The following is a 21223-nucleotide window of genomic DNA, read 5'->3' as shown; positions in this document are numbered from 1 at the left end:
AGTTACTATCAAGCTTCAGCTAGGCTAGGCAATGATTGACCGAGTTAATCCTACTATTCCATTTCAGGCTAGGCCAACATGTGAAATGGCTAGGCCAACACGTGACATTCTAAAATGGCTGCCACCATCAGCCGGTCACGTCTCTATCGCCAAATATCACAACGATCCTCAAAATTTCATAAACGTCAACAATACAGATCACTGTTATAACAACCAATCACTGAAATCCTGGTCACAGCACCATTTTATTCCGACTCATTCAGAATAAGTGTAGCATTTCAAATCGTCAATGTTATCGTATAGCCTAAATGATCTGAAACGTACTGACCCAAATCATAGCCTAAGCCTTATGCTACGACACCCAGGTTACTTTGTTCCTTTGCTAATTCAAATTATGATTATGTCAATACATTGCGTTGTGTATATTAATTAAACTAACAATATAAACTTACTATTGGCACATTCAGTGTTCCTAGCTTGAAATACAGTGCTTAGATTGGCGTGAGCACAATCTCTATTTCACGACCCTCATCCAAAGCACACCGCAAGTAATTATCCTTACATTCAGATATGCATATCTCCTAAAGGAAGTTTCCCTATATGTACTTTAAGATGAATAGGAATACTATACTTCAGTGGATTTGTAGACATCGACAATTATGGCTGCATTCTTGAGTCCCCACTAGCTCGAACCACTCTGCATCAAAGTTATGAAGAGACCGACTTCACAGCCTCTCTGACCGACACCAAACCACCAATACCAGTAGTTAAGAACTATTACACGTATACTTACAACTGAAACAGCTGAAACGCCTTTCATTACTAAATACAAACACAACAAAACGTAATGATGGAGAGGAGGATAGATTTCTTGTGTGTGCAGGAGACTAGGTGGAAAGGGAGTGGAACTAGAAATAGAGGAAATGAGTACAAGCTTTCTTACGTACAGTGGGTCGCAAGAGGGAAGAAATGGAGTTGGAATTATAGTAAGTAACAACTGGAAGGAAAATGTGGTAAAGAGTATAAACGATAGGCTTTTAAAGATTCCAATAATAATAGGGGACAAAGAAGTAAATATAATATTAGCATATGCTCCTCAGATGGGGTGCCGAGAGCATGAGAAAGAATTATTTAGACAAGAGTTTGAGGCTGTCATTAGAACAGTGAGGGAGGAGGAGAAACTAATAATAGGAGCTGATATGAATGGCAGGGTGGGAAAGAGAAGAGATGGGTATGAGGAGGTACACACACGGAGGCCATGGGTTTAGAATTAGAAATGAAGATGGTGATTATATATTGGAGATGGCTCAGAGTTTTGAGTTGGCATGTATGAACACATGGTTTCAGAGGGTCGTTAAGTACTTGATAATGTATGAACGTGGAGTGCAAAGCCAAATAGATTACATCCTGGTTAGAGGAGCCAGCAAAAGCAATGTGACAAACTGCAAAGTGATCTTGGGAGAAGCATGTGTTAAACAACATAGGTTGGTGGTGATGGATTTCAAAATGAGAGGGAGGAAGCCCAAACAGTAAAAGAGGAGATCTAGAATTAAGATTTGGGAACTTAAAAGGAGAAAAGGGGGAGCAGTTTAGGAGGACTGTGAGAGAGAGATGGCAGGAAAGGGGGAACACAGAAGTTGGACAGGGTAACAGAGTTGAAAATATGTGGGCAGACATGAGAGAAATATGTGTGGGGGAAGCAGAGGAACTGGTGGGAAGAACTAGCAAATATGGAGTGTCGAGAGGAGAAAAGTGGTGGTGGAATGGAGAGGTGCAAGAATCAATAAAAGAAAATCAAAAGCATTTAAGGACTGGAAAGTAAGGCATGCACAGGGTACAGAGAAGAGGAAAGAGATGCAATAAAGAGGGTAGGTATGGCTATTGGAAGGGCAACAGAGCAGTTGAATGAAAGACTAGAAACAAGAGAAGGAGAAAAGGATATCTATAAGATTTCAAACTTGAGGAAAAGGCAGAGACAGGATTTGGGTAAACTGGGTGTCATCAAGGATAGAGATGGAAATATACTGTATAGGGATGAAGACATTAAGAAGAGATGGAGAGGGTATTTTGAACAGCTTTTAAATACTGAAAATGAGAGAGGAGATGGGGAGAGCACAGAGGGTGGAGGGACCAGTGATGGAGATACAGGAGAGATAAGTGACAAGAGCAATAAGTAAAATGACGAATGGCAAAGCACCAGGTCCATCAGAGTTCCAAATTGAAATTATCAAATTACTAGGTAAAGAGGGGCAGAAATGGATGCTGGATTTGTTAAAAACTATATGGGAAGAGGAAGAAATGCCAAGGGACTGGGAGGAGAGCCTAATGGTATATATATATATACAAGCAGAAGGGAGATGTCATGGATTGTGGTAACTACAGAGGAATTAAACTAACAGAGCATGGATTGAAAGTTTTAGAGAGGATACTGCATGAGAGATTAAGAGAAATTGTAAAGATCAGGAAAAACAGTATGGATTTATAAGAGGAAGAGGGACGGTGGATGCCATCTTCATAGTAAGACAGTTACAGGAAAAGAGGCGAGGGAAACCAGGAGCTTTATTGTGCTTTTATAGACCAGGAGAAAGCATACGATAGAATCCCAGGAGAAGTGATGTTTTGGTTTTTGAGGAAGAGGAAAACTCCAGAAAAGTTGATTAGGCTGGTCGAGATGATATATCAAAGAACGAGAACAAAAGTAATAACAGCAGTTGGGGAAACAGAAAATTTTGAAGTTAGTGACCAGGGGTCAGCATTAAGCCCATTTTTGTTTGTGCTGGCCATGGATGTGTTGAGTGAAGAGATCAGGGATAAAGTGCTGTGGGAATTGTTGTACGCTGATGATCTGGTGATTACTGCTGAAGATGAGGAGGACCTACAGAGAAGGGTTGGAGAGTGGCAGGAGTCTTTAGAGAGGGGTGGCTTAAGGGTGAATGTAAACAAAACAGGTTTTAGTGAACAGTAGGGAAAATAGAGACAGAATAGTAATACAAGAAAGAAGAGGCTCAATTATAAAACAGGTGGAAAAGTTTAAATACTTAGGATCTACTTTAAGCCAAGAGGGAGGATGTGAAGCTGAAGTGGACAGTAGGATAAAAGCAGCGTGGGGGAAGTGGAGAGGTGTAGCTGGAGCTGTATGTGATAAGAAAATGCCAATCAAGCTAAAAGTCAAGATCTATAGCACAGTGATAAGCCCAGTGTTAATGTATGGATCAGAAACATGGGCTCTGAGAAGACAGGAAGTAAAGCTTGAGAGAACAGAGATGAGAATGCTGAGATGGATTATGGGAATATAGCTGCTTGAGAGATTGGAAAATGATGAAATAAGAAGAAGAGCAGGCTTAGTAAAGATAACAGAGGTGATAAGAGTCACGACTGAGATGGTATGGGCATGTGTTAAGAATGGATGACAAGGAGGGAGTGAAGAGGGCTTGGGAAGAACCTGTTAGAGGAAGAAGATGAGAGGGAGACAGAGAATTAGATGGCGAGATAAAGTGAAGGAAGATATGGAGAGGTGGTTTGGTGGAGGATGATGCCTTTGACAGAAGGCAGTGGAGGAGCATCAGGCAACCGACCCCTTAATGTAGGGATAACGGTGGGAAAGAAGAAGGAGAAGAGTCATATTGTCCGAGTGTACTGCAACGACCTTGTCTTGGACTTCCAATAAGAAAGCTTGCAATCCCAGACTGATTGCTTTCAGTTCTTTCACATTTATATGCCAGCTCTTCTATTCTTGTGACCACTTCCCAGAGACTTCCTTGTCCCCCAGGAGAGCTCCCCAACCTAAATCGGAGGCACCTGCACAGAAGCTCAGGTTGTGGTTCTGAGGAAAAAGGGACTTCCCTTCTAGCAACCTGACTTTGGACCTCCACTAAAGCAGGTGATTCTTGATGTACTGGGTTACCTGAAAAACAAATGAGTCCGAATGTTTCTTTCTGAACCAGTTGTCTCTCAGGTAAAACTGAAGTGCTCTCGTGTGAAGTCTCCCAAGGGAGACGAACTGCTCGATGGAAGCCAACATCCCGAGGAGACTTGTCCACTTGTTGGCCAAACACGTCTGAAGGGTAAGAAATTCGTCTATTGTCCTTAGAGAGGATTTACTCTCTTGGGAGATGGAAAAGCCCAAAAAAGAAGAGAATTCAGAGTCATTCCCAAATATACTATCTGTTGGGAAGGAATCAGTTGAGATTCTGAAGACTGATCAACAGTCCCAACTCCTTTACTAAGAGAAGGGTCTTTTGAATGTCCCCCTTGCAACCTTCCTTTGTCGGAGAATGAATGAGCCAGTCGTCCAAATAAAGAGCAATGTTGATGACCACTAGATGGAGCCAACCCACTATCAGAGCAAGAAAATGGGTGAAAACTTGAGGGGCCATTGAAAGTCTGAAGAACAGGACACGAAAATGGAAAATCTGGTCCCAAAGAACGAATCTGAGGTACTTCCTCGAGTCTGGATGTATGGGAACATGCATCTTGCAAATCTATGGAGACCATCCAGTCCCCTTCACGAATGGATGCAAGAATTGAGCAATTCGTCTCCATTCTGAATTTTGTCTTCTGTAAGAAGACATTCAGAGCACCAACATCTAACACTGGTCTCCATCCTCCTGAAGACTTCGGGACCACGAACAGGCAATTGTAAAATCCCTCTGATTCTACATCTGTAACTTCCTTTATTGCTCCTTTTTTGCAGGGATGAAGCTTCCTCTGATAGGGCAGAAAACTTTCTTGAGCCTATCGAATAAGCCATCAAGGTTTCTTGATTAAGAGCGGATATTCTTTGAAGGGATTGGAGAAGCTGTTCTTGAGAACTTCTACAACCCACTGTTCTGTTCCTATCTTGCCGCATTCTTCCCAAAAATGAAGGAGCCTGGCAACCACTGCTGCATGGCAAACACCATCCTCACTTCCTGGGGGAAGGTTTGGTTGACGATTTCTTGATGGCCTTGGAGGAAAAGGGGACATTAGCTCTAGGTCTTCATTGAAACCTTTGCCTGCCCCCTCGAAAGGGCTGACGCTGCAAAGGTGAAGATGACTTCGCGCTGAAAGAGGGCTTCTCCCTAGCACCTTTAGAAGACTGCGATAGGAGGTCCTGTGTAGACTTCTTTTGTTAAGTCTGAAGCGATCTCATTAACCACCAACTGGGAAAAGGAAGTCACGTACCAGAGAGGAGAAGAGAAGGGCCAACATCTGCGCTGACATAACCCCTTTTGAGGTAAAAGAGCACCCAAGCTCTCTTTTCTTGAAGATGCCCATTGACTAAGTGGAGACTAACTTGCGAGAAGCGTCTCTTATCCCTCTATCGATGCAGGATAGCACGCCCAGATGATCCAGAGAGATCCGCAGGAACTGAAGAATAGTCCTAGATTTTCTTGGCAAGGGCGACAAGAAAAACCTTGAAGATATTCTTCAGTAAGTGGTCGAGTTCAGCGGATGAAAAATCACCTTGGCTGCTGCAAAGGTAGACCCTACGAGAGGACTCAATGAGACCTGAAAAGTCCACCTGGGAGGAGGCAGACACACCCGGGGAAGGAACTTCCCTTTCCCCAGTAACATAATAGAGTATCTCCTTCACACACACGAAGGGAGTTAGCAGAATGCAGCCTTCCCCTGCCCTCTCGTCTGCTAACCAGCACTCAACTTTGCTCATAGCCTTCTTAGCTGAAGTAGAGAGCACCAATTTAGGAAGCTTGGATGATTCTGACAGAAGATTACTTATCTGGAAAGCAGAAGCCAGAGAAGAAGGGGCAGTTAGTGAGAAGAAATTAGGAAAAGTTTGAAACAGAAAACGCAAGAGCGCTGAATATGCTGTAGTAGGAGTCTCTTCCTCTGGATCCTGACCATCCTCTTCGGCCAACGAAACTGGAGACAAGGGCACACCTACAGTGCTAGCAGGAGGCGGCTGAGGTTTCAAAAAACTCTAGATGTTGTCCAGTCATTGTTGGATGGGACCCAGAGCAGGATCTACAACAATTGGCACCGCAAGAGACGAAGCTGTTGCCAAACAATGTGAAGAGGGAAGTTCTGGCGCCGATCGGTGCTTGGGAGCTATTGGAAGCTCGGGCGCAGTAGGCGCTAGGGAACCACTGGGCGCTCAGAAGATACAAAGCAGCTCAGGAGCAACGGAACGTCTGGGCGCTCCAGCGCTTCTGAAACCTTAGAGATTGAAGGAATAGCTACTACACTTCCAGATGCCAAAGAACGTCTGGAGGAGTGTGCCGGAGCTGAAGGGCGCTCAGTCACTAAAGAGTGCTCGAATGTAAAAGGAAGCTTCGACTCCGATGGGCGCTCTACCACAGAGCACTTATGCTGAGAAACTGTTGGAGACTGTCCCGGCTCTGAAACAAGACACTTCACAGGAGAAACTTCTGGTGAAAAATGCTCTTGCTGTCCCAAAAGCTACATGAGGGTTAAGCCTTCTTAATTTTCTTACAAAGCACCTGAGGGGTGCTAGACACATCCACTGCAAACCTTTTCAGCAGTCTGGATTTATCCTTAAAACGCCACTGGAGCCTGCATTCAGGGCTCGATGCTTTGGAACTGGAGGAAAGACGGTGTGCATCCGAAAAGATGCCTCTCCAACGGTGTTCTCCCTTCACCTAGGATTCGATTACACGGGGTGACTGAGGGGCTGACTGCCGTGGGCAGACCCACCAACCTCCCTTGGGCCTCCAGTACGACTTCTCCCAGGTGCGGGAGTGTGTGTCAGGGACCTTCGCCTAGGAGAATTGGAGGGACGGACAACCAGCTCGTCCACTAACACTTCACCATAAGCACTCTTTTCACGATCCATAAGCACACGAACTGAATCACCTAACTGGGCCATAGAATTCACCAACAACTCAAACCTACAACCAAATTTCACTTCTAGGGTGGCAATGGCATTGGGGTCGGAAGTATGAGAGCTGGGTATGGGAACAGGTGGTATAGCTGAAGGGCTGGGAATTGGGGACATGATAGAAATAACAGGAACATCAGAGGAAGACTTCAAAGATTTCTGGCTAGCTAATGACTTGTCCCTCTAGCAGTAGCTTTCCTTTTCCTATCTCTTTCCAACTTGGAAAGGTAAGAAGTCAAAATTTTCCATTGTCTAGGGTTCCAGTCGACACATTCAGCACAAGTCAGGTCTAATGAACACACTTGACCCCTGCAACTCATACATACTATATGCCTATCATATTTGGACCCCTGCAACTCATACATACTATATGCCTATCATATTTGGCAGAAGTCAACTTCGTGATGCAGTCCTTGCTGCAATAACGAATGCTAGACATACTTGGATCGGACATTGTCGAAAGCAAGTTGACTAAGTCTCAAAAAGGGAAAACAAATCAAAATTCTGAAAAATTCGTCTTGAATAAGTAATCCTGACTAAATAAATGTCAAAAGGCAACCAAAAGAATCCAAAATACTTCACTGATAACTTCAGGATAACTGGTAGAGCCTACGAAATCCAAAATTTAGAACACGAGATCTTCGACGCAACTGTAGTAATTGCAATCGGGTAATAATTGCTAGGGTTAGCTGCATCCTTTGGGTTGTTTTTTATTAATGGTATAAAGTGAACTAGCAGTAGGGAGTCTGGGAGAAACTGATGAATTATGCACACATTGAATGGAGCAGCTAGCAAAATGTAAATTATCAGATGGCAGAGTTTGAAAGCTTCAACAGGCAGACCATTGCAGCCGGGCTATTTATTATTAGGTAGGTTGTTTATGGCATCGCTGATGTTACCTGGTGTTATATGATCGGCAAAATGAAACAATGTTATCAGTATGGAGGTTATCTACGTCCACTTGGGAGTCTTGATCGTTTATGCAGTTCAGGTTAGTGCTGAAACGATCACTTCACATTCTTGCGATAGCCTCGTCACTGACGGCATCTCCTACTCTGTGATAGCTTTTTAGTTTTGGGATTTAAGGATTGAATGTCTTTCCAAAGACGAGGGTAACTGCCAGATTCTAATTTAATTGACACTGCATCAGGTCTTAGTTGCTTTTCATTCAGTCTGCAGTGCTTAAGGGCAAGTTTGAACTGTGCTCTCGCATGCCTCATTAGAAGTGCAAAGTGTCCTTCCCCCCGGCTGCCATTTTGCCTCCACAGTAAAAACATTTCTAGAGAATGTGTATATAGATCATTAACCAAGTCATTCCATCCGGGTACATTACAAGAGTTGCCTTGACAACATCTAAAGGTATCCCTGCCAGAGGCAAGCATAGTGGAAATTATATTAGAATAGAATTCTTCCAGATCTCTCCTTTGATGGCCATTTCTATATTTTGGGTTAGTACACAGTAAGGCGTCTGCAGGTTGAACTATTGACCCTAACCTGGTTTCCGTGGTTTCCCTAAAGGATCTGGTTTACTTTTGGTTTTTGAAATCCCAGGTAACAGCAGGCGGGCGATCAGTTAGGGGGTTCATGGTAGGGAGGCAAGGTGTACTGAATGACACTGTAAGAAGGGAATGTGATCACAGCCTGTTGCAAGATCATTGCGAATGTTGCACGTCACAACAGAACCATGAAGTTGTGGGGACGTGATGCAATGGTCCAGTCAGGAGGTTGTAATTGTGTCCATTCTATTTTGTATAGGTATAGGAGGAAGGAGGGAGGAGCATTACATCGCTAATTTGGAGAGCATGATTTTGACAGAAGCAAGTAAGTTTGTTATAAACTTGTTTTGTGGGGTGAGAAAAGGTCCCCAATTATACATATATGATCAGCAGTAGAATTGTGAATAATGCTGTGTAGCTCACCTAGGATTGTGCAGTTTTGATCAAAATTATTGTTCTTTTCCAAAGGCATATAAACACTAATTATTAGGATCTTAGAGGCCCCTACTGTCACTGAAGTCCCAGCAATCTACCACTCCTATAGGTCAACACATACACCATATTGTCTAACGATTTGTGCCACAGGAAAGAAAGGCCCCCTTTTGGGCGACTGGCTATGATGTGATCTGTAACTTGCATCGACGAGGTCGAGAAAGCTCTGAAGTCTTCATGTTGAATCGCAGATGGCAAGGTCATGAGGCCAGAGGAGCGTTTCTTGTAGTGCAATGACGCCTTTGAAGTTTTTGCATTACATGTTTAGGGGAGGAATGTTCTGCCTGAGGCCAAAAATATCCCAAGAGATTATATCTAATGTATCCATGGCAACTCACAAGATGGGAAATGAATGAGTTGATCATTTAGGTGGATGGGAGGTTGGCCAGCAGGGGTGTGCACTCAATCAGTGCGGGAGGTGTTGGCTGGCACTTGTGGTAGAAGGCGAGCCTGCATTTGAACCCCTACTTGGGGTGTCAGTAAGTTCCCCTGAGGGGGGGGGGACAGAATAGGTTGTATCTTGAGACCCTTATATTAGGACCGAAATTCTCACCTTTAAGAACATCGAGATGTTGAAATACTCGGGTAATCCTGTAGGCCACTTTATGTTTAATTTTGTACAGGAGTTCATGGGAGATAAGAGGGTTGGAGCCCGTGAGAAACTTAACTTTCTCTACTATGGAGTCTAGTTTCACCAATGAGCGTAAATTGTGAATCACATAGTGACATCTCTTCTCAGGTTTCGGGTGAGGTGATTCACGAATGCTGGGCTACGGTCCAGCAGACAATAGATATTTTCTTTTCTTTTTTCTACTTGCTTATGTCTGCCAACCCCCAATCCCATCACGATCATTCACATCCTCATCCACGACGGGGGTTTTGGGGGGAGCGAAAGAGTTGGAAGACTCATGAGGGCTGGTGATCGTCACTGAAGATCTATCTGCCACTGGAGGCACTGGTGAGGGAGAGGAGGTTGGGGGTCCATCGGTTCCCTCCGACAGGTCTATAGGTGATGCAGGCACTTCATCCAAGGGAAAGAGGGCAGTTCCCTCATGGGAGGGTACGGCCATCTCGACTTCACATCGCACCTTCACTCTCTCATGTTGTTGGGAGACGCGAAAATGATAGATGCCTCTCTCAAAGGAGTCTGGTGGCTTGCTGTGCAATTGTCTGATGATTCCTGCACTCCTTTGATCGCATCCCGGATCCGTGAAAGGTTGTTATTTGTTTCCACAGTTTTAAGACTGTCGAATGATTCCTGTAATCCTTTGGTCACATCCCAGATCTGTGAAAATTTTTCTTGTGCTTCCTCAATTTTTCTGAGGTTTTGTCAATTTTTTCTGAAAGGGATTTTGCTGTTAGAAAGGCATTTTCTACCATATGGTACACTGCAGGTAAGCTTAGATCAGTAGGCCCCTTTGGAGGCAGGTTGTAAGGGTCATCGGCATAGACTCCACCGAGCAGGTCCTTAGCCACTTAAGTGATACAGTATATGAGATTTTCTTGAGAGAGGATAAGTTTTTTGTGCATCGCTCCTGGAGAATGGCTTCTGGTATCAGGTCTTTGCATTTTGTATATGCAGCGTTAATTTCCTCATCAGAGAAGGCTGCACTGACAGATTTATACCAGACTTGACGTTGGAACGATTCAATTGGTGTTGTACAAAGTACAGATAATTGTTCGGGAGTACGGAACTTGTGTGTGGGACACAGGTATCGTAAGGTGCCAGAGTCACTGGCACGATGGTTGCAGATTGGTCAGATGACATTTTTGTGGTAGAGGGAGGGCCAAGCACTTACACATACACAGCACTCTATTACCCATTTCCCAGGGCCAAAAGGCTTCGAGAAGTTGAAATTTGAAAATTTCGAAGGCACTGACTGGGGCAGAATGTATATTTATATACCTGCAATTACACAACACTAACTGGCTTATGTGCCAGGTATTACAGAGACAATATTAACACATTGCTTTCTATGAGAGGTATAATCACCAAGAGCAAAAAACCCTTATTTTTTTGGTAAAACACGCGAGAGACCTCCATCACGTCCGCCCCAGACACAAACTTCACAAACATCCACTACCCAGGTCTCAGCTCCGTATTGATGCCATGTTGCTTAATAGCTCGATAGGCACTCCCCCACCGTTGGCATCAGCTGAAGGGGAATGCCGCCCCTATCGTTTTCCCTTCTTCTTCGCCTTGCCTGCTTTACCGGACTGGAAAGAGGACTGAAAGGGGGCACAACTGCCCACCCTTCACGGTGGAGGGAGGCGGCTGGGTGTTCCCGAAGGGAACCCTTCAAAGTCTGGGGCTTCTTAGGGGCCAAGGAAGTGCTAGCTTGGCCAGAAGGCCGAGCCGCAGTGGAGAGCAAAGACCCAAGGTCTTGGCCACTGCCTGGTGGACAAGGCGGTCGCTGTCTTCGGCACACTGTTTGTCCACTGCAGCATCTACGAGCTCTCTCAGGAAGATTGAGGCAGAACCCAGCAATGGTCCATTCCGTAGGGTCACTGCCAACTCAGGACCTACAGACCTGGCGAAGCAAGAAAGGACAGCGTCTCTTCTCTTAAGCACCAGGTTCGCCCACCATCTGGTGGGTAAAGTAGGAGATGGCCCTACTTCCAAGTGCCCGAGGAGGCAGCCACTTTAGATACTGTGAAAGACTACACATCCGGCCAGGAGACTGCCTAGAGAGGCGCCATAGCGGTGGCTTCCAGGGTCGCTGCTTCTTGCTGCAAGAGGGAGGTTTCTTCCACAGTAAGCTGCTGCAGTGAGAGACCCGGGCCTAGACGCCCCAGGTCCGGGTCAACCTGCTTAGTCAGCAACGCCCTCTCCGAGGGTGTATAAAAGAGCTTCTGTTGTGGCAGAGGAGGAGGGAGCAGCTTGTCTGAGCAGTTCAAAGGAAGTGAATTATCTTGCTCAGAAACAAGATTATTCACTTGATCGTAAACCCCCTCGGCAAGTGTGGACAACAGCAGCCCAACCAAAACCTTGGGTTCCTTTTAAGGACCCCGGAATGATTCAAGGCGCAAAGGATGATCCACAGATAAGGACATGGTCCCTTTCCCTAGGTCTTTGTGCTGATGTATCAGCAAAATGACCTTTGCAAAAGTCCTCTGTAATTCGGGGGTTTCTACATCCTGGGAGAAAGGACCCTTGGGTCCTTCCAAGGTGTGGTCCTCCTGATCTACTCTCCCAGCAGGAGGGAGAACCTTGGCAGACCCCCTGGATCCTTCCTGCACTACATGGGAGTACAACCTAGTCGATCCGAGGACCGAGCCAAGAACGTATGTCTCTGTAGTCAAACTCTGGGGAGACGACTCTCCAGAGTTCCTCCTATCCGACTCGCACCTCCCATCCGACTAGCACCTCCCAGGGAAACCCCACGAGGTTTAGGGGAAAGGCAAGGAGGATCAGGCACCACTGCTGGTCCTGCTGGAGGAACCAGCAGGAGGAGTAGGCCAAGAGCGGGCGTGAACCCGTGGTGATGACAGTAACTCAGGTCCAGGAGAATGCTTTCGCCTCAGCGAAGCGCTGTCCCGAGGAAAGCATAGCGGTTTGCTCGAGCTGAGCCAGGCCGATCACGTGAATGTAACCAGGGACTGGGTGGCGTCAAACGCGTGACTGGCTGGCAAGAACTTGCACTGTCCTCTTGATGGTCCCCAGTCTTCTTCGAGGCTGGAGTCTCCTGAGAAGGCTGTACAGGGGACCTCCTCTCTGTCTCCCCAGATGCTAAGACACGAGAGGCCGAAGCACCTACCTGGGAATCTTGCTTGGCACTAAAGGAAGCGCTAGCAGCCAGAGCCGAGACACCTGCATGTCTTGGCTCTTTCTCCCAGCCTGTGCCTGAATCGGTACAGTGAGCGGACTCTCCGGTGCCGGTTAGGGATACCAGAGTCTCCTTAGAGACCTGGGTACTCTGAGCAGCTCATGAACGAGCGCCCGACACAGTGCCAGCCTTCTAAGTGGAGTTCTTAGGAGCGGCAACTGGTGTGCAAGCCACGGTTTGCACGTCCGCGGCTCCCAAAATGCTAGACGCAGGGGTCACCGATTTGGTTCTTCTCAGAAGAGGAGGAGGAGGAGGTAGCAGACAACAACGATGATGAAGATGAAGAAGACAACACCTTCCTAGACCTCTTCTTCAACTTCTTCAGGATGGTGGTCAAGTCTCCTATCCAAAAGGTAGCAGCAGAAGTCACAGGAGCAGCAGGGGTGGCCAAGGTAGTGGGAGCGACCTGGGCAGCGGAAATGTCAACAGAGGAGACCAGAGCAACCGGGGCAGCCAGTACAGCCTGGGAGCCAGGGAAGTCAGGAGCAGTGACTGGGGCAACCGGAACAGCCTGGGCAGGTGGAGAAGCCAGGAGCCAGGACTGGGGTGACAGGGATAGCCGGGGCAGGTGGAGAAGCCAGGAAAGCCCAGGAGCCAGCAACACTATGAGCAGGGACCATAATATGGGGCATGGATGAAGTCACCATCATGGAGGGTCCTAGCAGGGACAGCGGGGCCAGGAAGCCAGGCGGGAGCAGCACTGCGTGATGGGATACTGGAGTGCTGGTCACTGGGTACCCAGGTGAGAAAATAGTCACTGGTATCTCAGCAAAAGCAGTCATTGTAACGGTGCTGGTTGTAGCAGTAACCGCGGCAGTGGTCACTACCGGGGCGCCAGAGTGATGAGCCAGGAGACCCTCCAGCAATGGTACGCCAGGAAGTCCCAGGTGGAGCCAGGTTGAGTCGAGATCTGAAGCCTGCCCCCCTCAAGTAGCCTCTACCGCCATACTTGAAGACAAAGTCGGGTAAGGGGATGGAGACTCCACTTGCTCTGGGGGGGAAAATTCCCACCTCCCCCAGGGTGAAGAGAGGCCCCCCTAGAAGAGGTCATTCACTCCCCCACGTCGTTCCACGCCTGACAAAGCGAGCGAAGAAGACGAAGGGGAGTCCTCGCCCGAAGGAGAGGCAGCCAGGAGAGAGAAACGATCCCAAAGGGTTAGCCACCAAGGGAGTCATCAGGGGTGTGTAACCCTCTGATGACGCCTTGGAAGGCTTCCTCCGGTACTGTTTCCTCTCTTCAAACCTCACCCACTGCTCACCTGACCAGGAGCAACACTAAGTAAAGGAGAGTCCTGTGAACACACACATGGCCCCTGCAAGAAGAGCAAAGGGCGTGTGGGTCCACATCAACTTTCAATCTAAAACCTTCGCATTTCTCGCCAACCCCAGGACACACACGCTGGGGGAAGGCGGGCTTATGAGGCTTATTTCCTTCATGAGCTTTCATGATTATGAAAGGAAAACACATGGCAAACAAGAAAAAGAAAAGATCCCACTGGGAAAACAGCTCAATGGAAGTCAGGGCAGAGAGCGAAGAAACACATCTGCACCGCACAACGGCCGAAAGCAAATTGGAATGTTTACATCCGGGCAGGCTGGACTCCTGCCTACCGGACGGTAGTTAACTGCCTAAGCACCTTGTTTGAAAGTTAAACAGCCGTTTCCCACTTTGCTGGAAGTAATTACTAATGTAAAGGAGCGATGGTTTGTATATCGTGTCGGAACAATATGGGGACTGCAGTAGGAAACCAGGGTTTCTGGGTGGAGGAAAATACAGAAGAGCGAGACTAAAAGGTTTTATTTTAACGTACCTAATATACTCACTTCAAATTTTTATTCTGTTCAAGGTAAGGTTTATTGACAATTTGGTAAATTCTTCCTTAAACCATAATTGTACTCTGGAGCTGAAAATATGATTTTCTGGTTTTGGTTAGTTTTAAAACTTTCCATTTATATTAGTTGCAAATTATTAGGTCCAGTCATAGTGAACTGAACAGGTAAAATTTTACTTTAAACCATTATTGAATTTTGGCCTTGAAATGATTTCCTTAAGTAGTAATGTGAGCTTTGAATGTTTTTGACATTCGTTTTGTTAGCAAACTGGTAGTTAAAGTACAGGGTAATTCTGCACAGACTAACTTGGATATTGATTCTTCCTATATTTTTAGTGTTGCTGATGAAGGTGGTGGTGTTGTTTATTGTCGGTCAATTATTATTAACCTCATATCTACCCAACATGGTTGGGGACCCTTTTGGGAATGGGGGGTTTTAGGTGGGAAAAATTGGTGGGAGAAAGGCTGGACTGCCATGTTGTTGTTGTTATGTTACGGTTCCGCACATGAGCAAGTCATTAGGGAGCCATATGTTCAAGACAGGATGGGTTAAGGAATCCCATTATAAAAGGAACTACACTAACCTAACAGGCCATGTTACTTAGTCTGGGTGGAGACACCGGATTCCCTGGTGAAGTAAACTCCACTTTTTACCAAAAGCTCCTCTATAACACTGTGGATGTGCGATAGCATTCCAGGACGGCCAGCATACAAAAATTAACGGTAAATTGTTAATAAGCAACCAAAATACTATAGGAAAAGTCAATTTTCAAGGTACTACCCGATGTGGAGCAACCCCATAATTCTACCACTATAGAAACAGTGGGTGGGGAAATACACAAAACTTGTAAAATACAGGCTGATTTAACCTAACCCAGGAGACTGCATCCTTACCTTGCCAGGGGGAAGGTTTTGCCCCCATCCTCCCCCCGACCCAGAGGCCCCCATCTAACTTAATGTAGGATGCCAGGTTCTAACCTAGACCCTGACCCCTTGCCTTACCTAACCATGGGGGATGTGTCCTTATGTAGCCTAGGGGTTTTCACCATCCTAAATGCCAACCTAACCTAACTTAGCATGTCGGGTTCATACCTACACCTAATCCCCCCAGTAGAGCTAAGCAATAACTCTGCATGGGGTATTACTTTGGAAATTGATTTTTCCTATACTAGGCCTATTTTGGTTGCTTGTCAAGAATTTACCATTGTTTTTTGTTGGTCGACTGTAATTAACATGTAGTTAAGATCAGAAGTTGTATGCTGGCCATTATGGAATGTTATCACACATGCACAGTGTTACAGGGGAGCTTTTGGAGAAAGTGGAGTTTCCTTCACCAGGGGGTCCGGGGGTCTCCGCCCCTGGCTAAGTAATGCGGCCCACTAGGCTGGGTTAGGTTAGGGTACATTAGATTAGTACAGTATAGGCTAGTTCCTTTTATTATAAGTGGTTTCCTTAGCCAATCCCTTCTTAACCCTTAAGGGACGGCATAATTTATCAATGTGCAGCACTCCAGACCGGGGGAAACTTTGAGGTCGGCAAAATAAAAAAAAATCACATCAATGGTCAATGGAAAGAGAATGACATGTACATTCACACCGTATAAATAAAGAAATTCTACAAAATTTTCCCTACCTTCCACGAGAAGTTGAAAATGACTACAACCCCTTGTGGGGCCTCATTTACAAGACAATCGTAAATTTTACCAACTTATGTTTTTTCTAATAAATAAGTTTTTTGGATTTTGTAAAAATAATACTACTGCTCACACAATATCAAAACAGATAAGAAATAAAAGCAGTAACAAATTTTTTGCATATTTGTTGTAAAATATTCACGTAAGTTTACGAGAAGGAAGATTGTAACTTTTTTTTTACTTTTACATGCTTTTTCTATTATTTCTTTGCAATTTTCTTTGTAAAATTACATTTACAACCGACATACTATCGCAAAAGACAAAAACAAAAAACAACAGCAAACCCTTCATATATTTACAAGCAAATTTATACAAAGACTCATGTGAGAGAGAGAGATGCAGCACCTTCCCCCTTGAAGTCACAAGCATTACTGATACTGGCCTAACTCTCACGTCTGTATAAAAGTTGCCATTAGTGAATTTACAGCATATAGAAGTATTGGCACCTTTGTTTCGACTCATTATTACCATAACAGCAGTGCGTAATTCTGCTCGACACTCAAGCTCAATCCGTCCACCTCCCCAAACCTGTTTTACTTCACACTGAAGCTCAATCCGTCCACTAAGGGTTAAACATATGGCTCCTTAATGACTTGCGCATGTGTGGAACCATGACATAACAACAACATGGCAGTCCGGTCTTTCTCCCAACAATTTCTCCAACCCAAAACCAGCATTCCCAAAGGGTTCCCAACCATGTTGGTTAGATATGAGGTTAATAATAACAAACCAACAATAAACACCCCACCTCCTTTACCTGCAACACTAAAAGTACAAGTAAAATTAATTACCAAGGTAATAGAGAGTGCAGAGCTGTTGCTTAGATTTACCAATCCCCATACCTAACTTCACCTGTAGGGGCCGTGTCCTTCAGCAGCTGGGGAAGGTTCGACCTCAGTAATTCTAAGCCGTAGTTCCACGGTGAGCTAAACTATGGCAATTGACGTTATCCTATGTTATTTTATTTGCTTTACAAGAATTTAAAAGTAATATTTTGTCGGCCGGCTGTAACTACACTGTAGTTGACCTTTGAAGACTACACTACCGATGAGGTAGATCTAAGCCAGCATTCCGTGGTGATCCCCCCCACCCCCCTCCACAGCTAAAACGGCAAAATTGTAACCAGTAAACACCCCTAAAAATACCAACCTAACATGCCCTAGGGGGGTTTACTGGTTACAATCTTGCCATAGTAGCTATGGAGGGGGGTGGGGGGAGCACCACGGAATGCTGGCTTAGCTCTACCCCGTCGGCAGTGTAGTCTTCAAAGGTCAACTAAAGTTTAGTTACAGCCGGCCGACAAAATATTACTTTAAATTCTTGTACAGCAAGTAAAATAACATAGGATAATGTCAATTGCCATAGTCTAGCTCACAGCGGAACTACAGCTCAGAATTACCTAGATCCCAACCCCGCCATCTAACCTACCCTAGGATGCCTGGTCCTCACCTAGCTCTAGACGCATTAGCCTAGGCCTATTTCATTTGACCTTCGACACTAGGATACGTCTTAACCAGGTGCATGATTGGTTTCAAAATACCAGGTGCACGATTAGTTTCAAAATACCAGGTGCACGATTAGTTTCAAAATACCAGGTGCACGTAAAGTTTCAAAATACCAGGTGCACGTAAAGTTTCAAAATACCAGGAGCATGATTAGTTTAGAAACATACCATAGGCTTACCTTAATCTGAATCAGAGATGTCAGTAAGACTGATGCCTTCAGACTGGTCAGGCTCTTCTTTAAATGCTGAAGGCCGCTGTGGTTCACAGGCATTAACTTCCATGACGAAAGGGAAGAAACTTCAAGAAAGGTACCTTCGGCACACCTAACCGAGAAATGACATTGCCATCTTTCCTTCCTCTCTGAAAATTTCACTCGTCTATAGCACAACAACACCGTAAGTGCTGTTGTTCCCTATAGTCTGGGAAGGAATTACACCCGGGACCCTCCAAAGAATTAGGTAAAACACATTCGCAATTGAACAACTAGAGGGCGTGCGTGAGGAAGGTCAAACTCCGGCAAGGAATGTAGCAGTAGGCTACCTACAGCCAAATTAAGTGACAGAAAATAACTTTTTCAAGAACCGCTTGATTTCTGAAGTCCCACAACCTGAAACTAGTAACTACAGAACAACCAATCACGTTCCAGCATTCTAAAACTTTCAGCATTTTATCAAGGAACCACGTTTCCAAGAGATGTTCCTGATTATGTAATCCATGCTTACCCACAATGCACTGGAACAAGTATAACCCAATCAAGAGCTCCGCTCTTGCAAAGAACTTAGATAAAATACTTAAAATAAACAAAAACTTTGAAAAATCCATAATATAAACAAAAAGCTTAGAAAAAAATCCTTGGTATAAACAAAGAACTTGCAAAAAATCCAGGTGGGTAACGACATTCATTGAAATCTATTTCTGTAATATTAAATTGGGAAGAATATCAGCATGAGTTCCGTACTAACCATGCTAAGGAAATTAAGATCACAACATAAGTAATGAAATGCGCCGAAGTTTCTTCGGCGCAATCGAGTTTTCTGTACAGCCGCTACAACATATAATCAAGGCCACCGAAAATGGATCTATCTTTCGGTGGTCTCGGTATAATGCTGGATGAGCCGGGGCTCCATGAAACTTTAACCACGGCCCGGTGGTGGCCTATCCTATATCGTTGCCAGAAGCACGACTATGGCCAACTTTAACCTGAAATATAATCAAAACTATACTGGGGCTAGAGGGCTGCAATTTGGTATGTTTGATGATTGGAAGGTGGATGATCAACATACCAATTTGCAGCCCTCTAGCCTCAGTAGTTTTTGAGATCTGAGGGCGGACAGAAAAAAGTGCGGACAGGAAAAAAGTGAGGACGGACAGACAAAGCCGGCACAATAGTTAAGACTAAAAACTCCAAACTCCAACCTCGATTAACAGCTTAATGTAAAATACCACTGGACCCCTTTTATATCTTATAATTATGGGGGAATCGCAGGGGGAACCAGGGTTTTTTGGGTGGGAGAAGCTCTTAAATTTAAGAATTGAAATAAAACGATGTATTCTTATATCTCCATAATATTCCTGCAAATTCTGGTTCTAATTAAGGTGTATTCAACGTTTCAACAATGACACCACGCACTGCGTAAGAAAGGACCTGCTGACCTACGAGCCCAGGTAAGGGACTCTGTGCTATTGGATAGGTCAGGTTGGCTAGGTTAAATACAAGCTGATATTTTACTCGTGTTTTTACCCAACCAAAACCCAACTTTTCCGCTGTGGTCTCACATAATTGTAGGATACAGGGGGAAGGGGGGAGAGGGATCCAGTGTTTCTAAAACTACTTCTTGATCGATAAAGAAAAGGGTGCATATGATGCAATACGGTTAAGATAACTCGAGACATTTACCGAAATAGTGTGGCAAATTTACCTTTTATTGCTTATGTTTTTTTTACACTGAAAACATAGAAAAGGAGTAAATTTCTCACATTATTTCAAATTATCTCACCTGTATTACATCATATATACCCTTTTCTCTATAGTTAACCCAAGGAATTTCATTAAAGGATATAGGGCTATCCGTGCGGAGCTCCTCCATAGAATTACCACGAAGGTGCTGTCAAAAACGTCTACAGCACTTTACTAAAATATATATTCAACTCCGGATGCGATAATGGTTTAAAGTGCAAATTCACTCATCTTTCAAAAGACTGACATAGCCTGATCTAAGGCTATTTCTCTCATATCGCTGAAATAAAGAGGGTAAAACTGAATAATATACTACCGCGACCCTCTGGTTCGGTAACTACCAGTTTATGTGCAAAATGCGCTTCATATTTAGCACAGCCCCTTGGGAATGAATGTAAAAACATAAACAAAGACAGTAAATATCATAAACGTAAAAAAGACAAACAAAACCATAAAGACTAGGCAGTAAATACCCCAGCAGGCGAATGGCAAGGAACCAGGCCGAGGTAGTAGTCTTCAGTTTTACCACAAAAAGTACAGATGATTTCAGCGCTCTCCACCGATCTAGTATTAATCAAGCGAGACTAATACGCAAATTTCATGTAAAATGTCAAAGTCTGAGCTTATATAAACTAAGAATTAGGCGTAAGCCACTTACTTCAGTGTATAATGAGGGCTGATTTTTTAAAATTCAGTCACGGAATGAATGACTGTGTAGCTTATGCAATCGAATTTTCCATTTTTTTCTACTCGAAAACCGTTCATTACCGGCGATGAAGTAAATATACTTGACGTATGCATATCCTAGAGCAAGACTGACTCAGTGTTGCCAACCCCTACACAGACAGACACTGAATTTACCCTACTTTTCTTCTCATTACCCTACGACTCAGGATATGAATAATAATAAGCCTACTGGTATAGTCTTTAATGATTTTCTACGATTCTGAAACAAATGAAGACTAATGTTCATGTTTAATTTCTTTACTTATACAGTTTTCTTGCCTTGATGTCCTAGAAGATTTAGTTACTAAAATGGCATTCATTAATTCTGGTCCTATTTTATCTCTCTTATTTATTTTTGTGACCGTGAGAGTGGGAAACATTCTTTCAGTCTCAGCACTGGAGCGGGGAAGGGTTAGAACCAATTTTACTAAACATAGTAGAGTTTTAAAGACTAGTTCAGCATCAACTTTATATTCATTATGAAAACAAAAACTCGATGTTTGTTCTTGTTTTTAGTTATCTGAATTCCCCTTCTTCAAAGTAAAGGGGCAATTTTCGCCATCCTTCCTCAAAATCACAATCTTTATCTAACAAATGACTCTATTTGCCTTTTAGGAGACTAGTACAGGAAAGTCTTCTTCTACTTTGTAAATCTTGTACAGCTGTCGATTGGATAAATTCTAATTAATAAGATGAAGGATCAACTTAAATTAATCTTTTCTAAATCTCAAAATCTGTCCAACAAATAGATAAACACGTACATTATTCTGAATTCAGTATCATCAGAAACTTAAAGGTTTTTTTTCCTCTTTTAAATCTTCACGATTTTTCCCAAGGTGTGGTCTACTGGATACAGC

At 44.3% G+C, this 21223-nt stretch overlaps 1 long non-coding RNA gene across 1 annotated transcript in view; it reads right to left on the bottom strand.

Moving 5' to 3' along the window:
• LOC136829356 (uncharacterized) overlaps positions 1 to 18224 on the bottom strand; it is a 31423-nt gene extending 13199 nt beyond the window's left edge. The window contains exon 1 of the long non-coding RNA XR_010850360.1: positions 17862 to 18224. This is a non-coding gene — a long non-coding RNA (uncharacterized lncRNA). The remainder of the gene's footprint in view (positions 1 to 17861) is intronic.
• Between the last annotated feature and the right edge of the window lie 2999 nt (positions 18225 to 21223).

Source organism: Macrobrachium rosenbergii, chromosome 44 (assembly GCF_040412425.1).
Source record: "Macrobrachium rosenbergii isolate ZJJX-2024 chromosome 44, ASM4041242v1, whole genome shotgun sequence".
Lineage (NCBI taxonomy): Eukaryota > Metazoa > Arthropoda > Malacostraca > Decapoda > Palaemonidae > Macrobrachium > Macrobrachium rosenbergii.
This window is presented reverse-complemented; position numbering and strand designations above follow the sequence as displayed.